Source organism: Callithrix jacchus, chromosome 4 (assembly GCF_049354715.1).
Source record: "Callithrix jacchus isolate 240 chromosome 4, calJac240_pri, whole genome shotgun sequence".
Classification (NCBI taxonomy): Eukaryota; Metazoa; Chordata; class Mammalia; order Primates; family Cebidae; genus Callithrix; species Callithrix jacchus.
In genome coordinates, this window is record NC_133505.1 from 144,594,365 (window position 1) to 144,605,547 (window position 11,183).

At 42.1% G+C, this 11,183-nt stretch overlaps 1 long non-coding RNA gene across 1 annotated transcript; it reads left to right on the forward strand.

Annotated features, from left to right (window-relative positions):
- The first annotated feature begins 2,877 nt into the window (after positions 1-2,877).
- Positions 2,878-9,019, forward strand: LOC103792643 (uncharacterized). The gene is made up of 4 exons (XR_619516.5): positions 2,878-3,152; positions 3,239-3,374; positions 3,664-7,610; positions 8,864-9,019. It is a non-coding gene; the product is annotated as an uncharacterized LOC103792643 (long non-coding RNA).
- The last annotated feature ends 2,164 nt before the right edge of the window (positions 9,020-11,183 follow it).

Consider the following 11,183-nt stretch of genomic DNA (forward strand, 5'->3'; position numbering starts at 1 on the left):
TGCCCTCCATTAAGTACTGAGAACACTCATCTCTAAATCTCAAGACACTCAAGATCAAACATCTCTATAGATTGCTCATGGCAAACACACCACTTTTAGATCTATCCTTTCATGATGTGAAGTGTATTCAGTCCACCTTGGCTTAATTCCATCCAATTCCCATGAAATACATGTTCATTTTCAGCTGCATTTATTCATTTGCTTTTAATCCTTCTTCTCCCTGTCTTGCTTCTAGGGAGAGAATCATTTCTAAAACCCAGTATAAAAATCAGCTTCAAGCAGCCACCATCTAGAGGAGGCTGGAAATCTTAGACTCAAAACATGTTAGAGTAAGAAGGGACTTCGAAGATTAGCTGGTCCAAACTTAATTCAAAGGTGTTAGGATGCCCATGTTAACACTTCCAAGCAGAATTGTGATCCCAATCTGGCTGTTGGAATTTTCACTGCATATGACTTTGACCCAGTAATTACACACAGAGGAATGCAGTCTACAGATAGATGTACCAGGACATTCAATGTAGCAGTTTGTAGTCAGGAAATATTGAAAGCAGCTTACCTACCAATTAGGGAATGTCTTTCAATAAAAAGATGACTGGATAAAGTGCAAGATCTGAACATGGAGACACTGCCGACATGGGAAGGAGGGAAGGGGGCAATCCTTGTATCCACAAAAGGTGTTCACAATATGATCCCTGTAAAAGAATTCTCATGTGTGCATAGGTAGGGACTGGAGCTATGTATACATGCATGTCCATAGACAGCGAGAAAGAATGCCTGCAGGCCTGTTTCTGTTTTTGTTTTTGTTTTGAGACGGGGTCTTGGTCTGTTGCCCAGGCTGGAGTGCAATGGCGCTGTCTTGGCTCACTGCAACCTCCACCTCCCAGGCTCAAGCAATTCTCGTGTCTCTGCCTGCCGAGTAGCTGGGATTACAGGCATGTGCCACCATGCTCAGCTGATTTTTGTGTTTTTAGGAGTTTCAGCATGTTACCCAGGCTGGTCTTGAACTCCAGACCTCAGGTGATCCATCCACCTCGGCCTCCCACAGTGTTGGGATTACAGGCATGAGCCACTGCATCCAGCAGAAGTCCTATTTTAATAGTGGCTACCTCTAAGGAATCAGACTAGCAGAGCAGTGGGAGAAAGAGAGGGTTGTTTACATTTTATTTTATACACTCCTGTTATTTATTTTTTTAAATGAAACAAATTAAAGGATAAGATAGATGCAGGTATGACTTCCTCTCAGGTTGATGTCCTCTCCATTAAAAGTAGTGGTGTGAACAATTTCCCAGGGTCCTAAATGTGCTTCTCAGAGGGCCCCTTTCCCTCCCGTTCTTATAACAGAAACATATTTAACATCCTTTACTGTTGGCTAGTGCTGGAAGTATGATTTCTTTAAAGGTTCAGCATAATCGAAAATGATTCATTTTCCCCACCAATACTCCCTGCAGCCTGTTAAGGTCCAAGCCCCCAGTGGAGGCCGCACAGGCACTGAGATGGAAGTATTGATAACTGCTCTTTCTTCCCCGGTGACTGGTATGGGCCTTCACCGGAATATTTCCGTCAACTCTGTACACAGGGTTGAGTCCTGGCCATGATAGTGTGAATACTGTCATTCAAGTTTCCCCTGGCCTAACCAGACTGCACAGATAACAGGAACCACCCCAACTCAAATTTCCCTGGTTTTTTCCATAGCCTGGGGATGGTGGACCTAAAGGTACTCTAAGGTATCTTTCAGGTATTTCTTTAGGTCCCTGCAAGGTGTCTCCCAGGTACTGATGAATAACATCCCTCCTCTGAGCTGGCCCATGGCTTTTTCTGGCCACTGGCTGGCCAGCAGTATCTCCTGTTTGCCCCTTCCATGTACTTCCACTGCTGAGGCTCAGGAAAGCTGCAGATGTCCAAGTAACATGACATTCTCTTTTAAGCTTCCTTCCCCCGTCCCCTCATGCCAACCACAAGGAGGGTACCCAGCACTGATGCCCAGCAATGTGGCTTCTGCTCCAGCATATTGCAGAGTTATAATTCAGAATTTCAGTTTCTCTTTGTAGGCTGCAGACTGCTCAGAGGATGTAGGCTTTCATTCCTGATAATGTATTGATTGCCTCCTCTGTGTAGATGCCTACATTAATAAGCACAGGGATTAATGAAACCCCTAAGGACTCTGTCACCATAAAATTTTCCGCCTAGTCATGGAGAAAGATGATGACCAAGCAATAAAAGCAAATAAATACATAACCATAAATTGAGGTAAGTGCTATAAAGGAAACAGGCAGAGAGGTGTGAGAGAAAGTAACAAAGGAGCTACTTTTGATCAGATGGTCAGAAAAAGTCTCCACAGTCATGACAGTTGATATAATCATGACAAATAGAGCATATTAGAAATCTAGACTTGGAAAAAGGAAGGGGAGGGGATTTTAGAAGAGATTTGTTGGGGAGGATGGGGGTGATACAAAGAGGAGGAGGAGTTAATATTTTGAGCCATTACTATAAACCAGTAACATTCTAAGAACTTTACATGTATTATATTCTTTGATCCTAACACAGCCCTATGTATGAATTATTGTTAACCCCGCTTAACAGAGGTACGAGATGAAGCACAGAAGGGTTAACACACAGCTACTAAGAGGTGAAGGTGGAATTTGAATCTGGGCAGTCTCAGACCCAAGGAAGGAGATACTTTGGAATTATTTTAGCAAGTTAAAGGCCAGTGTGACTGAAATGGAAAGAAAAAAATGGGAGGAAATGGGAGACAAATGGAGTTGTCAAAATAGCCAGAGTTGGCAAAACAGTCCATGCCATGCATGGATAGGTGGTCATATTTCATCCTCAGAGGCTGTCACGGCTGATTAATTTATACTGCTCCAAAGGAACAATATTGTTCTGAGGAGCCAGCTGTAGTCATGAAAATAATGATCACTTCTATTACTTTTTTAGGCTGAGGTATTAGAAAACGAGAGTGCTTCCTTTATGCTGAGAAGAAAGGAGCCTCAGATCCTGGAGACGGAATTATGCTCTCTGGCAGATAGGCCAACTTCATTCATAACCTAGGAAACCGCACCACTTCCCAGGACCTACCGGTAGCAACCCACTCCCTGCATTATGGAATTATGGATGGCCAAATTACAGTATTCCACTTGGAGAGTGAGTACTGGGTGAGTAATACAGGGATGGGGAAGGGCATGGGAACGAACCAGTTATCACAGTGGGCCTCTCTAGGGGACGATCTCTGACTTGGCAGGAGCAGCTTGGGGAGGCACCGGTGTTCCTGGCCGCGGGCTGCAACTCACAGCCTCTGTACGCCGCTGCCTAACTGGGACAACAAATCCCTGGAGATGAAGAAGAAGCAGTGTCTGGTGTGCCCAGCATAAACTCTGGTAAGTTAGATCCACAGAAAAAGCGAAGAGAAATACTGTCTTGATTCTCAAGGTCAGCATCTTGTTGGTTTGCTCTCTCCTGAATTCTTTGAGGAGATTTCTTCCACCCTTAGGAAATCTCAAATTCGTCCCACAAAGGAGAATGTTAACTCAGTCTAGTCTCCTAAACTGAGTCTAATCTCATCTCTAGTCACATAAACTAGGTAGAATGGGGAGGGGATTCTCCAAATTCTGTTTGCCTATAGTGGTAAACTTTTAACGGATTAACCTGTTCTTGTTTGTCAAGTAGTGTGGACATCCGTTCTCCACGTTTCCCTCTCCAGCAGCCCTCGATTTCTGTTTGGGGATCCGCACCATACCTGAAAGGCTAATTCCATCTGAGTGGCAAGAAGGGAACATGTGGCAGCAAGGAGGAAACAGTGTTCTGGGTGAAGCCATCAGCACGTCTGTCGCCCTTGGCCACAGTGACTGTCAGCTAAGCACAACTGTTCAGCGTGAGTCTCAGGATCTCTGCTTTGGAATACAAGATGAAGTCCCCCTGTCCCTCTTGTTGTATTTGAATAAGGAGCAAGAGTCATTTAGGAGCCACAGAAGGAATCTGACTTAGGATACAGCCAACATAAAAAAAAAAAAAAATAGAGTTATGAAGAGCTGGGTCCTACATGACACCATTGAGCCGAAGGACTCTCCACCTCCTCAGAACCCTGCTCTTTTCAGGGATTCAAGTTAATTAAATTGAGCTCAACAAATATTGACAGAGTGCCTTGTCATGTGCCAGACATAGTACTGGGTACACGCAATACATGAGTGCATAAAACAGGTAAGAATCCCAGTTTTCAGGGAGAAGGAGACAGACAACAGACAATAAGCAGAACAAGTGAAATAATAGCCTGTTAGAGGATGAAAAGCATGGTGGAGAAAAGGAAAAGAAGAGCAGGTAAGGGAGATGGGAACTGGGGAGTAGAGCTGGGTATGAGGCTCTGTATTCTTTTTTTTTTTTTTTTTTTGAGATGGAGTTTCACTCTTGTTGCCCAAGCTGGAGTGCAATGACACGTTCTCAGCTCACTGCCATCTTTGCCCCCCAGGTTCAAGCAATTCTCCTGCTTCAGCCTCCCGAGTAGCTGGAATTACAGGCATGTGCCAGCACGCCTGGCTAATTTTGTATTTTTAGTAGAGACAGGGTTTCTCCATGTTGGTCAGGCTGGTCTCAAACTCCCGACCTCAGGTGATCCGCCCACCTTGGCCTCCCAAAATGCTGGGATTACAGGTGTGTTGTATTCTTTAAGGTGGGGGTCTCTCTGCTACTTGTTATCCATTACTTGCTAATAAACCTACACCACCTCAGGACATTCTAAATACCTGTAACCCCTTTCCCCTAACACACACCCAGAGGCAAAAATTTCTATAGAATTTTTTTTAAAAGAATATGAATTACATTTGTCTAGAATTTGGCTTGGGGAGGGACGTTGCCTTTGAGTTCTGGATAAAGGTTGAATTCATCAGTTTTGGAAAATACATATCCACATTTTGGGAGCAGGGTATGGGGATTAAAATGTTTCCATTTCAATCCTGTAGCACTCTGACATAAGCTATGCTACTTTCCTGGAGCAGTAAGATGCTTTTACTTCCATTGTTTCTGCTTCTTGAAATATACAAATAATCATCTGTTTCTGTTTCCAATATTGATTTATGGAAAGTCCATCAAATTAGTATTGGCAATGCTTTACAACTTGAGAAGTTAAATTCTGTGACTCTGATTTTCTCAGGGACGAACTTGCAAGAACTATAATATAATGGAGTCAAAAGCTGGTGAGCAAGAAGGTGAACAAGAAAGCAAGCAAGAGCAAATTAGTTTAATATAAAGATGTCTCTTCCCCACACCGTTCTGAGTACATGGCTAGTGGCTTCCTGTGAAGGAAACACTTTGTCGGCTCTTGTCTTAATTAAGACTGGCATTCCCCATTTTGTACAACTCTGCGATGTTGTGTAAAAGAAGAAACTATCACCATAGACACTTGGGTCTCCTGAATATTAGGAATGATTATCTAGGAACACTAATCTGTCTCTTGCCATAGCACTCACTTTTTAGCAGTTATCTATTCACAGGCTATGCATTGTTTTTGTTTTGGTTTGGTTTAGTTTTTTGAGACGGTGAGACAATTGCTGAGTCCTTTCAGCAAAAGAAAACCCTCCCCTCCTGCCAGATGACAAATTAAATTATCAGTGGATGAGTGTCAAGTGCATGTGCACATAAATGCACATACACAAGTACACACATGCGCACAAACACACACAGGCAAAGAAATCAAATTGTATACGTGCCAAAATAATAGTTGAATATTTATTTGATCACTGCTGGTGAAGATCACTGTGGGTTTGTCTCGTAAGAAATCCCATGAGAAATGGTAACAGACCTGACCACAGAAAAATGGTAAACTTCTAAAGATTAAGAAGGGTACAGACTACAATGCAAACATCCACATAGAAAACTCTACAGTAAAAAGAAGAGACAATAATCTAACATATTTGAAACATAAAGATCTTATAAAAACTGATTAGAAAAACATGAAGATTGCAGAATAAAAATGGGCAAAGGACATAAGACAACTCACAATAGAGGAAATATCAATAAATAAAAAACAGATGGAAAATGGTTATCTTGTTACTTAACAAAGGTGACATTGGAAGAGCAGTAGAGAATTTTTCTTAATATCAAGTTAGCAAAAACAATTTCTTTGCCTAATCATGCTGATAAGAGCACAATGAAACAGGAAATCTCATACACTGCTTATAAGAGCATAAAACTTTCTGAAAAGCAATGTGCTGTTTCCCAAGAGGATGCTAAGTGTTTGCATCCTTTGACTTAGTAATTCTACTTCCAAGAACTTATCGTCAGAAAGTAATTTAAAAATTCCAAAATATGGACATCATGCATAAAACATGTTCATTTCATCATTGCTTATTTAAAAAAATGGAAGCACCCTAAATGCCCACTGTTCATTTCAATATTTTTCGAGTACCTAATATGTGTCAAACAATGAGCTAGAGCAGAAGCCAAACACAGAACAGATGATTCCTTCCAGCACTGGGAGGAACTGCAGGCTGAAAGGAGATGAACATCTAATCAAGTAGTTATTACACTTGCTACAGGAATGCACAGCAGAGGGACGTAGCCAGAAGGAGAGGTGACATTCAAACCAACGCGTGAAAACCATGTGAAAGTAACCAGAAGCAAGGGATGGCAGACGAAATATTCTGAATAATATTTCAAGAAGCAGAAACAAGGGCAGTAAAAGAATCTTGCTCCTTCAAGAAAGTACCATAATGTGTTCCGGAAAAAGGGAACAACATATTGAAAGTCCAGGAGGGGAAAAAATAACCTAAGTTAACTGCATCCTCCTATTTCTAAGTGGTGATAAAGAGAGTCCAAGCATCTGTTGGGAAGATTAAACCTCGCAGGAGACATAGTGGAGCTGCTTTCCTCCTCTTCTTGTGATTAATTTTACATATTTTTCACGTGTTACTTTAAATGTCACATTCTCTGGTTAGGTCCCCTCTGCTATGCACTCCTGTAGCAAATGTCACAATTATTTGATTAAAAGTTTATCTCCTCCCAGACTGTAAACTCTGCAAGGGTTAAGAATTATATCCACCTTGTGGATGGGCATGGTGGCTCACACCTGTAATCCCAGCACTTTGGGAGGCTGAGGATCACCTGAGGCCAGGAGTTCGAGACCAGCCTGGCCAATATGGTAAAATTTCATTTCTACCAAAATTACAAAAACTTAGTTGGGTGTGGTGGTATACATCTGTGGTCCCAGCTATTTGGGAGGCTGAGGTGGGAGGATTGTTGGAGCATGGCAGGAGCAGGTTGTAGTTGTGAGCCCAGATTGCACCACTGCACTCCAGCCTGGATGACAGAGTGAGACTCATTCTCAAAAAACAAAAGAATTTTATCTGCCTTTTGTTTGGCTTCTTTCTGACCTAGGTCAGTGTTTGACACATACTAGGTGCTCATAATGGAGTTAGGGAGTGGCCCACCACCAGGAAGCAGAGGCTTCTCACATGGCAGGATGGCTGTGTGGTGTTGTGGAGGGATAAATCCAAGGTGCTGTGTCTTGAATTCATCAGTGAAGATACAAAGGCCTGGCCCATCAGGAGGACCGCTACCACCACAAGGGAACGAGGGATGGTGGTCATGTTGGACACACCTCTATGGTCTCTATGGTTTGTGATGTATGTCTGAGTTTGTGCTTATATCTCCAAGGGAATGGGAGTGACATCCCCAAACATGAATGAGGTTAACTTTTCTAAAGGACATTGGTTAGTGGCTGTGCACAGTACCTCACACCTATAATCTCAACACTTTGGGAGGCTGAGGCAGGCGGAGCACTTAAAATCAGGACTTTGAGGCCAGCTAACCAACATGGTAAAACCCCGTCTCTACTAAAAATACAAAAATTAGCTGGGCATGTTAGCACATGCCTGTAATCCCAGCTACCCAGGAAGCTGAGGCAGGAGAATGGCTTGAACCAGGGAGGCAGAGGTTGCAGTGAGCCAACATCCCACTGAACTCCAGCCTGGGTGACAGAGCGAGACTCTGTCTCAAAAAAAGCAAGCAAACAAACAAAAGACCAGGAACATTGGTCAGTGTAGCCAAGAAAGATTTTTGACTTAAAAAATAAATCTGTTATCCATGCAGTGTGTTGATGAAAAAAAAGTCTTTGTTACAAGTAAGATAAATATTAAATAATCATTAATACGATTGTTCATGAAGAGTTTGTAGTGATATGAGAAAGTGGTTATGTTATTAACTTAAGCAAAAGAAAAAAATAAATGCCGAATTATTAAAATAGTATATTGTTAGCTTTGCTTATACACACACACACACACACACACACACACGCACGCACGCACTCCACAAAAAGCAGGAATATACTTCATTCTGCTAGTGGTGGTCATCCCTGAGTGACATTTTATAGGATGTTCCCCTGCTTTTTCAGTTTATTGTACATTCAAAATTATTAGATTAGTACATTTTACTTTTACAAATGGTGATTATTCATCGTAATAGTTTCAGAATCTTAAGATTTTAAGAGACTAATCTTAGTTCTATAGCACATAGTAGCGTTGCATAAATATTATTCAATCAATTAACGAAGTCATCACTTCATTGCAAGAGTGTACACAAAGTATTAGAACTGTTAAAATGTTTGTATGTGCACAAGCCCCATCAACTCTGACCAATGCCCTCTCTGCCATAATTACATATTCTTATTTTTGGAGTCGTCACCCCTTAAAGCAACCTTGATGTTTCCTTCATTTCTTCTCCCCAAACACAGAAGAAAAAAAAGTGTTTATTGTTTTAAAATCTGCATTTCTTAGACATGTAAGCATGCATTTCTACTTGTTCGATTTTGAATCATGTAGAAATCTAGCCAAATTAATTGAGAACACCCTACTGAATAAATCAACAACTTTAATTCCAGGGTCCTGTTCACCTAAGCTGAGATTAAAAAGCAGCGACAAAGTGCTGCTGTTACCTGGTTAAAAGTGACAGCTGTAAGATGTATGGATGATAGTCTACAAGTTTAGAAACAGGAATCAGTGCTTGCTGCGCTTGCCACAGGGCATATAAGCCGAGAAAGTTATGTAGAAATTCAAGATCAGACGATGAGCACAAAGATGAACTTCGAGAACAAAACAGTGAACAGAGACGTTTGTGGTGGCGACCAGTGACGTGAGGCTGTGTTTATGTGAACACAAACCCTCTCCTCCCAAGTCTGGTGACTACCGTGTTTTCTTCCCATCCTGTTCTTCATTGTGGAAGTATGGCAGTCACTATTAACATATCAAACACAGCTCTTGATATTATCTACAGCTGATCATCTGTTTAGGTTTTACCCGCAGGAAAAGTCTGGTGGCAGCCTGCCCCAGGACAGCCACGTATGACGCACAGAAGAGTCCTTGTTTTTCCCTCCCCACCACGGGGGTGATGATGCAGGCAGACACCATGCCTGATTCCTTTTGGGTCTCCATAGCAACAGGGATGCTTGTCAACCAGATGATAATGATCCATGATCTGGAAGAGGCTGATTCCATAACAGGCGGGAGATTTCAAAGGTAACACGTCAACAGCAATGCCTCAGCAACAGCTGTTTGTTATTGTAGTAGACAAGGATAGAAAGAGGGCAACACTGCCAGAAGATGTTGCATATGGAACAGAAGATTCCTGCCCTGGAAGAAGGAATGGAGAAGATGCAAATATTCCCTCTTTCTTGGGGGAAGGAAATAGATGAAGTGTATGCTGAGTAAGAGCCTCTCCGGATCCATAAATGATCTGTTGGTTAAACAGGATACCTCCCTTCTGAACATCTCAGCACCTCATCAAGAGAACTTCAAGTCTCTGCCATTTAGACAATGTCACTTGTAAGTAAAAGAAATCAGGGAAGTAATAGGAGTAAAGCTAAGAATGAAAGGAAGTCATCACCACTGCAAATTTGTCCCTGAGGCAAGACAAGTCCCTGCCCATCTGGCTACACCAGCTTTTTTTTTGTCCTTGTTAGACCCATTTGGTATATTTGGATGTCCATTTCCTCCGTAGTTCCTGAGGTCAAGATTACAGTCTCTCTCTTTTTTAATCTTTGTATCCATAATGCCTGGCAAAGAAAAGAAGCTCCTTCAATATTGACCAGTTGCTGGTGGTGATGGTGTAGTTGTGTAGGAGACGAGAAGGACGGAAGTATAGCTAAGTGATGGGACATTCTATTTCTACACTTCAGTTAGCTGTGAAGGTCTCTGGGACTAGCCAGGCTAGCCAAGATTGGGACTTGTGGTGTCTTCTCCAAGAGCAGCAGAATGAGGTTCAGAATGTGGGTTCTGGAGCCAGACATCCCAGATTAGAATCCTGACTACTCCAAGCAGTGTGAGCTTTGGCAAGTTACTTACTTCATCTGTGCCTCTGTGAGGGTGAAACAAGTTCATTAGAATAATGCCTGGTACCCCAGAGGAGCTACTAAGGTTCAATTGACTCTGTTTCTGCTATTACTGCCCAATTTAGGAAGAAAAAATGTAGATGATGAGAACCTTTTGCTTCTAATTTTGAGCTTCACATTTAACCTTGCAGTTTTATCCCTGGGGAGCCCCTGCCTGGATGGAAGATGAATCTGGTATCTAAGCTTCTCCTTACACCTGCCATTTAGACCAGTGCCAATCCCTAGGAGTGCTTCTAATTTTTTGCTTATCTCCTACAAAGGTACAGTTAAGTTAATTCCAAAGAAAAGATAAATGGGCCAAACAAATCCATTGTAACATACTGTAATCCACTCTGCATGGGGCAATTCCTTTGCCCTTGAATTATTATCTCCCTTACCAAATGTACTTGACACTTACGATCTTGAGCCATGCTGGGCACCATGACAGGGACCATCAGTGGCCAATACCCAAAAGGCTGAGAGGAGCTAAAGCCCATTTAGGGAAACAATGTACATGCTGGCTGGTTAACACATATCCATGTCCGGGGAGTTGTTGGGTCTTCTCATCTCTATCCTCACCCGCCATGAACACCCAGTGCTCTACGCATACATTAAAACTTAAATCAATAAATGAGGAATTTTATGAAGTGTATTCTTGAAGCCAATGAAATAAGATCATCCATAACTATAAAACAGCAGTTAAATATTGCCACACTACAGGACTTGAACCCTCTTTCATTTAGACCACCAGAAGCAGGTTCTCTTGGAACTGCACAACAAAAGAAGAAAGAGAACAGAAATTCAAACACTGCATGTTCTCACTCACAGGCGGGTG